Below are 12,134 nucleotides of genomic sequence, written 5' to 3' on the forward strand. Positions count from 1 at the left end.
CCTCCCCGATCAGATCGGAGCATCTTGATGTTCCTGCCCAATTGATTCTCCACTTCCTGCTTAAACTCTTTGAACTTTTCAAAGGTTTCTGACTTATGCTTGATTAAGTAAATATATCCATATCTACTGTAAACATCAGTAAAAGTCACATAATAGCGATTAGCATCCCTTGTAGCAACTCTGAAGGGCCCACACACATCCGTGCGTACAAGGTCCAACAAACCTTCACCCTATCACAAGTACCTGTGAAGGGTGACTTTGTCATTTTTCCAAGTAAACAAGACTCGCAACTATCATCTGACTTGAGGTCAAATGATTCCAAGACTCCAGCCTTTTGGAGTTGGCCTATGCGCTTCTTGTTAACATGTCCAAGACGACAATGCCACAAGGATGCTTTATCCAAGCTATCTGAAGAATCAATATACAACACATTATTTCCTAGATTGTCTACAACATTCACGGCTTCATATACACCATCACAAGGTAATGCTTTAAAGTAAAATACATCATTGCAATAAACATTAATAGCACCATTTTTATTATCAAATGAAAATGAAAAACCTTGTTTGTACAAGCCATGAAAAGAAATAATATTTCTCGCCATTTCGGGCGAGTAACAACACTTATTCAAATCTAACATTAACCCATTATTAAGCAATAAAGAATAAACTCCTATCTTGGTAACAGGTGATGCTTTCCTGTTGCCCATGACTAAGTTTATCTTCCCGTGCTCCACTTGCTCACTTCTTCTTAGTGCCTGCAAATCAGTACAGATGTGAATACCACAACCTGTATCAAGCACCCAAGAATTAGCATTAGATGAGTTATTAGACAATATTGTGTAAATACTTGCATGGGTGGGTTTAACCTTCCCATCCTTTACATCTTGCAGATATTTAGGGCAGCTTCGCTTGAAGTGTCCCTTATCCTGGCAATAGAAGCACTGTGCTTCCTTTGGGTTTGAAGAAGGAGTAATGGGACCTTTCTTTGTCCCACTTGAAGAGGAACCATCAAGAGTCTTACCCTTGGTACCCTTCGAAGGGCTTTTCCTCTTCTTACCCTTTCCCTGCCCAATAGCCAGAACAGGGGCTGTTGAAGGAGTAGAAGTAGCAACCGCTTTACCCTTAAGGCCATTTTCAGCTGTCCTTAAGAGTCCTTGAAGTTTGCTAAGTGTGACTTCCTCCTTGTTTATATGATAAGTCATACGAAACTGATCATAACTTGGACGTAAGGAATGGAGAATGATGTCAATCGCCATTTCCTTAGGAAAGTCAACATTTAGCTTCAGCAACCGGTCAACGAACCTTTGCATCTTCTGCAAGTGACCGGTGATGGGTTCACCATCCTTCATCCTTGCGGTTATCATGGAGGAGATGATTTCATACCTCTCCTGAAGTGCGCTCTGATGGTACCTTTCCATCAGATCCAGGTGCATCTCATAGGGGTAAAAATCTTCATAGGATTTTTGAAGTTCAGGAGTCATGGTGGCCATCATGATGCATGCTACTTTAGTAGCATCCTTTTCATGTGCAACAAACACCGCAAAATCTTCAGGAGTAGCAGTGGCTTCACTCACAACCTTAAGCTCCCTATCGAGGACATATTCTTTGTCCTCATAGCGGGTAATCATTCTGATGTTTCTGATCCACTCATTGAAATTGGATCCATCAAAGATGACCTTACCATACAAGTTCATAAGGGAAAAGGAGCCTGTTGGGTTTGAGCCAGAAGCATTGTTGGAAGACATCTGAAAGGAAAGAAAGACAAGTTTCATTAGATTAGGAATCCTTAATAATTCACCCAAATGAAATATTAAGGCTAGGATCCAACAAACTATTTATAGTTGGAAGAGGGATGCCGTAATCCATACTATAAAATATTTGAAGGTAGGTAAATGACGATTTACCAATTTCCACCATAAGAACGAAATATTTTATTATTAGGTTTTATTGGTTTTGAAACTCCTAGATCTTTTGAGATACATTGAACTTTTCAATGGCATGTTTGAATCTCGATTGTGCCCTCTCAAGTTTGTGACTGGGATGCCGAGGATCACAAACAAGGTGTGAATAACCATACAAATTGACTTGGTACCCTCAACAATATTACCTAATCGATGTGCCGGTTAACCACACACGCTCCACCGATCTATAATAAAGTCAAGTTACCCTTTGCCACTCTTACTAGTCCATGTTAGTGTGCCGGTTAACCACACACGCTCCACTAACGACTTGGTAAGGTACAAAGTGTAATTTTATGGGCTAGCACCAATTTCACATTTTCCTAAAGTAACTAAGATTGGGAATTTATAATGTATAGTTACTTTATAATTCATTATACTTTTAACGAGTATTTAAAGTCGTATCCTACCCGTTCGGCTAACGACCCTCCACCGATCAAGGAAGCGGTGGGTGAGAGTGGACACCCATTAAGTCACCATTTTATAGGCAACAACCTTATACCCCCCTTATAGACCGGCTTCGTGAATGAGGCCTACTAACGGTAAGAATGACATATTCTTATACATATCTATATAATAAAATTATAATAATAGTATAAGTGTTGATTTTTAAACTTTTTAAAAATCTAAGGTTTAATTTGGAATTAAAGTATTAAAGTGTAAGACTTTTCAAATTCCAAAACTTGAGGGCAAGATTTGAAACTATTCCAAGTCTCTTCAATTTGTAACTTATGAGTTTTAATGGTTCATAAAAATGAAGACTCTTCATTTTATGAAACCTCTTTAGTTCTTTAATCACAATTTAAAGAAGTGACTTTTGGTTATCCATAACTTGAGGACAAGTTATGGACACCATCATTTCCATTAAGATCATGAATTAAACATACATGGAGGTTACATATAATTCCTATGATCTTCTAAAAACTCATAAGAACACAAATTCATGTCAAGCAATTTCAAGAAATCATATAACTATATACAATACTTGAAAATTGATAAAAGCCATGTAAAATGGGTTCACATAATCATTATCATTTTTGAAAAACAGATTTTACAAGTCCAAAACAGATTGGGATAATGATCTTAATCCATTTCCAGCAACAAAATTCGAAAAAACTGCCCAGCACGCTCCTACTCGCCGAGTGCATTATTCTACTCGGCGAGTAGAATGAATTTGTTCATGGACTCGGCGAGTCCTCCCCATGGACTCGGCGAGTCCAGTCGTCAGAATGCAGAATTTTCGATTTTTAAGCAGTTTTGCATCAAGTATACAGAAAACAAACCTGGCTCTGATACCACTGATGGGTTATGGAGCATTCTAACACTTCCTAAGTGTACATGCAACCCTAATAACCTTGAATCTATGTTTTCACTATATACATGCAAATTTCTTTTTCAAGGTTATTTCCTAACTAGCATGGCATGGGGATTACATAAAACAAAAAAACTAGTAGAAATACATACCTTGTTGTTGCTTGGATTCCTTCAAGACTTTGTGAGCCTAGCACCCCAAATGTTGTGCCTCAAATGCTTCACACAACACCACAAGACTTGGAATAACTTGAGAGAATGTCACTTAGCCTCAAAATCGGTTATGCCCTCTCTAGTAACACTAGGTCCACTAGCCCACCATTTTGCTAGCCATAGGGTTCCTTTTATAGTGTTGTCACAATTAGGGTTTACACATGAATGCCCTTAATTGTCATGACTCTTGATTTCTCATGACCCATGGGTTTGTAACTCCCATAGACTATCCATGGAGCTCCATATGGTTATAACCAAACCCATAAACCATGGATCATTAATCCACCATAAAAGAATTGATGATTGTCATAATCAACCCTATACATTTAATTAGTCTCACTTTGATCACCAAATTAATACTAGATTAATACTTGATCAATACTAATTAAATAATACTATTATTAATATATTAGAACTTATAATATATTAATAATCATAAGTGCCTTATTCTCTCATCTAGTCTATCCAAGTATTGCAATGCCATGCAACCCAAATGGACCATGCCGGGTCGGGTCAAGTACATACCAAATAAATTTATGGACTTAGACACTATATCCAACATCATGAACTCCTTCCGGGTGACAACATTCTTCTTCTTTTTCTTCTTCTCTTTAGGCTTGGAATTCGAATGTTGAGAACCGCTGGACTCCTCGTCTTCTTCAAACATCATGAGGTCATCATCAGAAGGGCTTGGCTTGTTTACCTCTTGGATGTCTTCATCATCAAGACCAAAGGTGGGAGCTGAACTGAGTTCGATTGCAGGTTCTTCGTATTGTGATGGATTGACTGTAGGAGTGGGAGATGGAATGGGAGTTGGAGTAGGAGGAACTTTGGAGGTACCTGCGGCTGCACCTGAAGCTTGAGCTTTTAACATTGTTTCAGCCATATGATCCATCTAGTTCTGAAATTTTTGAATGGTGGCTACGGTACTGGCATTGCTGATGGTATTTGCCCAATACCTAGCCACAGACTGGATCTCCTATTCTTTCTGTTGTTGCTGCTTGATTTGTTGTTCCTTGCGGGCTTGGAAAGCCCTTTGGAACGCAACAAACTTCTTCTTGTCTGACTCAGTTATCGGATTGTACTGTAACCAAGAGTCATTGGATGCATCACCGTCAAATCCTTCAAAGCGCACCGAAGTGTCCTTCGAGTCCACGAATCCTTGCACATTTGTGCTCACCGTGCATAAGCCACCTGTAAAAGATGAAAGCAGAGTAGGATTTCCTGAGCTTCCTCGGTCTCCTTGACCCGTGGTCAAGTGTGGCCTCTGCTCAGTTCTGGCATGGACGAAAGAAGTGCCCTGCGGGTGGGAAGGTGTTTGTAGTGTTTGGGTGACAGAAAGAAGGATGGAACGCAACTCCTCTGGTGAAAAGAAATGCAGTCGGGAAGCCCTGGAGACCTTAGGGCGTGAACCAGTGTCATCCTCTTGGGAGTGCACTGGGGGGAGTCTCCACGTAGTTGAGAATCAGACTCACTTTCTGAGTCTGACTGGAAAATGATGGTGGTGTTGAATGGGTGTGCGGGCACCCCAAGGACTACTGGAGCCTGTTGAGAGGCTTCAGCATCGGTCCGGTCACGCATATGGATAGTGGTATCGGTTGTTTTCCTTTTCTTGAGGATAGAAATCGGTTGCCTATCCTCATCTGAATCACTGCTAGATACGGTTGGGGCAGGTTTTGTTTTGCGTTTCTTGGTGGGTGCGGTTCGTTTAGGAGGGTTTTTTTTTGGAGTTCTCTGCTTCTTGGTTGCCAACTGCTTTCTTCTTTGAGAAAGATTGGATAGTGTAGTGGAAGAGGGGACTGCGGTACCCTCAGGGATAATGGTTGCGGATGGAAGAGGCGGGGTAGAAGGGTATGGGGCAATACCTCCGTAGCCTCAATGTGGTCTGAGACATCAGCAGTCTCAAGACCAAGAGAAGAAAGGATATGAGTAGGGAGTCTGCGGATCGGGCCAAATACAGTTTGATCAGAAGAAGGGTTGTACCTTTTATGATCCTTAGTGACGAAAAAGTTGATGTCACTTCCCATGTCTATTCCAGCATCCGCATGTAAGTCTGAGATGCAAAGTGACCAGAACTGTGCAAATGTGAGCTCGGTTGGGTTCTCCCTTGGGTGCTCTTTGGGAATGGATTGGAGGAAGTCGTCCCAAAGGATTTGTCCATAGTTTACGTCGTGGCTCGTGTAGATGCTCCATACCAATTCTAGTAGCTTCAGTCCCATGTTGTCGATGCCTCCGGTTCTGTCGGATAGGCAGCGGATGACAAAGTGACACACAAACTGCCATACCGCAGGCAGCTGATTCTTTTTGAACTCACCAATCCCTCGAATTGGTTTCTGATACCCCATCTGGTAGAGTGCGGATGTAACGTCTGCCATTAAAGGTGAGAAAATCTTGATGGAAGGGTGAACCAGAAGATTAATGGCATTTAAGAACTTTTCTTTGGACAAGATGACCAAAGAATCATTCATGAGGTTGAGGTGAACTTCTTGGGGGTTTTCCATTGGGCGATATGCAGAGAACGCACATTTGAATAGAGTAGAAACTGGAACAACGTCTGTAAATGCATCGAATGGACCAAACATAGGGTGGTTCTTGAGAAACTTGATCATAAGCTTGATGGGAGCATTATATGAGGGATGATCTTCAAATATTGCTCTGAAATTACTTGAAGCGATTGTTGGAGAATCGGAACCTGTTGGATTCACAGAACCTGAAGCCTTGGATTGCTTCTTTGATGCACCTGATTTCACCATTGTTGAAGATTTGAGAGAAGAAAACAGAGTTCTTGAGAGTTTTGAAGGTTTTGAAGGATTTGGGAGAAATAATCGATATTCAGAAAACGTAAAGTATTGTTGGGGAAGAAGATGGGTTTATAAAGGGGGGTGAAAAATGTTTAACCCTAGGTAAATGGTAAGGATAGGGTAAAACGTCGATTGGGGTTTTGGGGGGAATCTATGAATTTTGGATTAAATCTCAGCCACACATAATTAAAACGGATTTGAAAAGATTTTGGGAGATTTCCAAAAGGGGTTTTGCATTTAATGTAAGGTCAGACGCATGTCAATACATCAGGTGATCGTGGGGGTGATGGGAGAGGAAGTTGTAACGGTTGGGACGTATTAGGGAGAGGAAAGAACAAATTAAGGATGAGTTTATTGGGAAAACGTTCTTTTTGTCATCATCCCTAAAATAGGTCTGATACACGGATTATTCAGAAAGAGAATGTGACAGTTTCTAAAGAGAATGTTTTATTTTATTTAATGAAGGATCATTAAATAGCACACAAAGATTCAAGAGTTGATAAAACAGTTGAGAAATTATCACGATGATTGCGGATGGAAATTTCATTGCGTTTGAGGAACGTCATTGCGGATGGAACTTTCATTGCGGTTGAGCACTTCATCGCGGATGAACAAGGAGAGACTGCAGTGAGGAACTGAGAGAAAAACACTTGTACAAAGATTAGTAATAACAGACCATAAAGACCCATGAGAGATACGTATGATATATGGTTGCGGTACCTAGACTGCGGTACCAAAACCATCTATCACATGTAATTCTCAGTTAGAACCACAACGGAGACCAAGGATGGTGTGCGGTAGCTAACAATTCAAAAAGAATCGCGGGTCTGGATTCATCATTCCTAACATTTGCAGGAAGGTGTTAAGCTTTGTTGAATCAAGCGCTTTTGTGAACACATCAGCAATCTCTTCATGAGAAGGGACAAAGATGAGTTCAATATTACCTTTTAAGATGTGGTCTTTGATGAAATGATACCGTAGTTCAATGTGCTTAGTCTTGGAGTGCTGAATTGGATTGTGAGAAATAGCAATAGCACTTTCAGAGTCACAATAGACCGGTATCCGCAGCATTCTATACACGTAGTCCATTAGTTGAGTTTTCATCCAAAGGACTTGAGAGCAACAGCTGGCTGCGGCCACATACTCGGCTTCTGCAGTTGATAGAGAGACACAGCTTTGTTTTCTTCAGGACCAGCTAACGAGTCATTCAGCCAGAAATTGACATCCTCCTGAAGTGCTTTTTCGATCGAGCTTGCATCCGACATGATCCGCATCTGTGAAAGCTTGCAGGCTGAAGTCATTGCCTGCGGGGTACCATAGACCAAGAGATTTGCTTCCTTTCAGGTACCGTAGTATCTGTTTGGCTGCGGTCATATGTGAGACTTTTGGGTCAACCTGATACCTTGCACATACACCATTTGCAAAGACAATGTCTGGCCTGCTTGCGGTGAGGTACATCAAAGAGCCGATGATGCCTCTATAAGTCTTGTGATCCACAGATTCGCCTGAGGGATCAGCAGAGATCTTATACCGAAGGCCATGGGGACCTTAGCAGATGAACAGTTGTCCATAGAATATTTCTTCAATAGTTCAGTGGTGTATTTCTCTTGATGAATGAATATGCCTTGCGGTACTTGTTTCACTTGAAGACCTAGAAAGAAATTAATCTCTCTATTCATGCTCATTTTGAACTTGTTGGTCATGAGCTTAGCAAATTCATCCACCATGCCTTGATCAGTCGAGCCGAAGATGATATCATCCACATATATCTGTACCATCATAAGGTGGTCGCCATTTGCTTTTCTGAATAGTGTGGGATCAATCACTCCTCTCTTGTACCCGGATGAGACAAGGAATTCAGAAAGAGTCTCATACCATGCTCTTGGGGCTTGCTTCAGACCGTAGACTGCCTTTTCAAGCTTGTAGCAGTGGTCTAGGAATTCAACATTTTCAAAGCCTGGAGGTTGCTGAAGATAAACCTCTTCTTTTAGTTCCCCATTGAGAAAGGCACTCTTAACGTCCATTTGGTGTACCTTGACGTTTTTGTGGGCTGCGTATGCTAGAAAGATCCGGATAGCTTCCATGCGTGCTACCGGAGCATACGTTTCATCGTAGTCAATGCCTTTAAGTTGACTATACCCCTTTGCAACTAGCCTTGCCTTGTTTCTGACTACGCACCAGATTCATCCAACTTATTTTTGAACACCCATCTAGTGCCAACAATGGAGTGACCACGTGGCTTCGGAACGAGCTGCCAAACTTTATTTCTTTGAAATTCTTCAAGCTCTTCTTGCATTGCGGCTATCCAGTCAGGTTCAAGCAATGCTTCTTTGATCGTTATGGGTTCTACCGAGGACATAAATGCTGCATAGTGGCAGTGATCAGATAGGTCCTTGGAAGATCGAGTCTGGATGCCTGCGGATGGGTTCCCAATGATTTGACCTGGTGGGTGGTCTTTCGTCCATACATGAAAACGTGGCAGCAGATGATCAGCAGCTGCGGTAGAGGGAATATCTTGAATGTCAGAGGAATCTGCGGTTGGAGATGGCAGTTCCCCCTGGACTTGAGAACATCCTGCTGAGTCATCTTGATCTATTGGAACTGAATTTTCTTGAGCAGTTGGGAGAGGTTCCCCCTGGGTTGCGGTTGGGAGTTCCTCTGGAACCTGAGAAGGTTCCCCCTGGACTGCGGATGGGAGAGTGACAATCCTTGGATCGGTTCTAGTGTTGATATTTTCTATGAGTTCATCATCCGAATCCGAAGATACTTTTGATGGTAATGCTTCTCTGCGGGCAGGAATTTGAACAACATCAAGTACTGGAACCTCGACGGTTGCGGCTAGATCCGGAGTAGAGCTTTCCCCCTCAACCGGAGAGGTGGAAGTATTGAGAGAGGCTACTTCAGATAGAGATGGTCCAGAAACATCAACATATTGTTGTTGAGCTGCGGGTGACACAAGAACTTCGGATAGTTTCGCCGTTTCAACAGGATCGAAAAGATCATCATAATTGACTTCAACTAGATTCAAGGGACCTGAAGAGGCAGGAATGTCGCTTTCCATGGTGGGCCTCAAAGTAAAATTTGTACCTGATCTATATATATGTTAGAAATGGTAAATCAAGCCACTTAAAGAAATCTAAAATTCAAAGTCAAATCTAAGTCAAGTTCAAGTCGAAATCAAGAAGCAAACAAGTTAAATCTGAAGAGTTGATCAAGACAGAAAACATGTGGTATAATGAGATTGATCCCTCGATAGTGGAATCATAGGGGTAAGCTTGGATGTTCTGTCCATAATGGAGCTTACCGCGTTTACTGGACGAGTTCGGAAAGAAAGGAGGGGTTGGTCAAGCTAAGTTTTTATAAACGAATTTCCGTGAAATTATTTTTAAAAATACACTATTTTCACAAATTTAATTCGGCATAAAAGTTATTTGCTCAAGCTTGATTTAACTTATTAAATATGAAATATGAATTGTTAATACAAATTATTGGGACTGTTCTCTAGGTAGTGATTTCATTGGAGCTTCCTCATTGTGAAATTTGACCATGTGACAAAAAAAAGTGAAGTATTTTAGTTTAAGTTTTTATTTTCTTTTATTTTATTCTAATTTCTTTTTATGTTATCTACATCTTCACATTTGTTTATAATGTTTTATTCTTTTTCTTACTTGAGGGAAAGTAAGGTTTAAGCTTGGGGTGATTTGTTAGATGCCATTTTATGCATATTATAGGGTAGTTATTATTATCATTTTAGCATCATATTTTGTACATTTGCGTGTCATTTGTTTAAATAATGTTCAGCTCATGTATTTCATTAGAATTCTCGTACTGGTCATGTTTTTATGTTAATTTCAGATAGTTCAAGTGGAGCAGTGCTTTTGGAGCAGCTGGATGCATATTTGGAGCTTAAAATGGAGCTTGGGACTTATGAAGGATTATGAGGAATGCTTGCAAGATGCTTTGGTCAAGAAACATTCGATCGAATTGATCACACGAAGATATAATCTGCAATTTAAAGTTAGAGGATGTTGCTGACAGTTTTGACCGCCTGTTAGTATTTTGACCATATCTCATGAACCGTAACTCTGATTGACGCGATTTAAAATGATCTGAAAAGTAGAAAAAATTTCAGACGTATTAGGGAAAACATGCGATCACAAATCTGGTCCATGCGATCGCATGGAGCCTTTATGGGATCGCATCTTTGCTCGGAACTTGGATTTGAGGTTTTTTTTGTGCCAAAAATTCATCCGGGAGTAAAAACTCAAAACATGTGATCGCAGCTTTGCTATATGTGATCGCAGGTATCCCAAATAGTGCCAAAATAGCATCCTCGTAACGCTCTAAATTTTCAAACAAAATTTTCATTTTTTAAAAAAAAATCATAAAACACAACCTCATTTTCTCAAAAACCCAAATGTATAAGTTGTTCAAAACACAAGAAAACAAAATGTTTGATAATATGCCAGAATCCAAAAAAACATAATCTCAAGCTGGTGTGTACAATCAAGCCGGCGCCTTCCCGCGATCCTGAGAGGTACCTGAAACACATTTCACACAACACTGTCAGCACGAAGCTTACTGACTTCCCCAAAATACCACACACAAATATTTAGCCTCTTATGGGTATATCTCAATAAGGACCCTCCGGTCATGTGTCTCAGTGAAGACCCTCCGGTCTCACAGCTCGAGTTGAACCCTCCAGTCTGGTATCTCATTGAAAACCCTCCGGTCTCGCAACTCGATTTGGACCCTCCGGTCCTAACTCAATGAGGCACAGAATAATATACATCATAAATCACAAAGAAAAAATGCATGATATCAAATTGTTGGATATAGTGTCTAAGTCCATCACTTTATTTGGTATGTACTTGACCCGACCCGGCATGGTCCATTTGGGTTGCATGGCATTGCAATACTTGGATAGACTAAATGAGAGAATAAGGCACTTATGATTATTAATATATTATAAGTTCTAATATATTAATAATAGTATTATTTAATTAGTATTGGTCAAGTATTAATCTAGTATTAATTTGGTGATCAAAGTGAGACTAATTAAATATATAGGGTTGATTATGACAATCATCAATTCTTTTATGGTGGATTAATGATCCATGGTTTATGGGTTTGGTTATAACCATATGGAGCTCCATGGATAGTCCATGGGAGTTACAAACCCATGGGTCATGAGAAATCAAGAGTCATGACAATTAAGGGCATTCATGTGTAAACCCTAATTGTGACAACACTATAAAAGGAACCCTATGGCTAGCAAAATCGTGACCTAGTGGACCTAATGTTACTAGAGAGGGCATAACCGATTTTGAGTGCTAGAAGTATTCTCTCAAGTTATTCCAAGTCTTGTGGTGTTGTGTGAAGCATTTGAGGCACAACATTTGGGGTGCTAGGCTCACAAAGTCTTGAAGGAATCCAAGCAACAACAAGGTATGTATTTCTACTAGTTTTTATGTTTTATGTAATCCCCATGCCATGCTAGTTAGGAAATAACCTTGAAAAAGATATTTGCATGTATATAGAGAAAACATAGATTCAAGGTTATTAGGGTTGCATGTACACTTAGGAAGTGTTAGAATGCTCAAAAACCCATCAGTGGTATCAGAGCCTAGGATTGTTTTCTGTATACTTGATGCAAAACTGCTTGAAAATCGAAAATTCTGCACTCTGACGACTGGACTCGCCGAGTCCATGGGGAGGACTCGCCGAGTCCATGAACAAATTCATCCTACTCGGCGAGTAGAATAATGCACTCGGCGAGTAGGAGCATGCTGGGCAGTTTTTTCGAGTTTTGTTGCTGGAAATGGATTAAGATCATTATCCCAATCTGT

The sequence above is a fragment of the Lactuca virosa genome, chromosome 9, assembly GCF_052849685.1.
Source record: "Lactuca virosa cultivar CGN04683 chromosome 9, Lactuca_virosa_CGN04683_v6, whole genome shotgun sequence".
Classification (NCBI taxonomy): domain Eukaryota; kingdom Viridiplantae; phylum Streptophyta; class Magnoliopsida; order Asterales; family Asteraceae; genus Lactuca; species Lactuca virosa.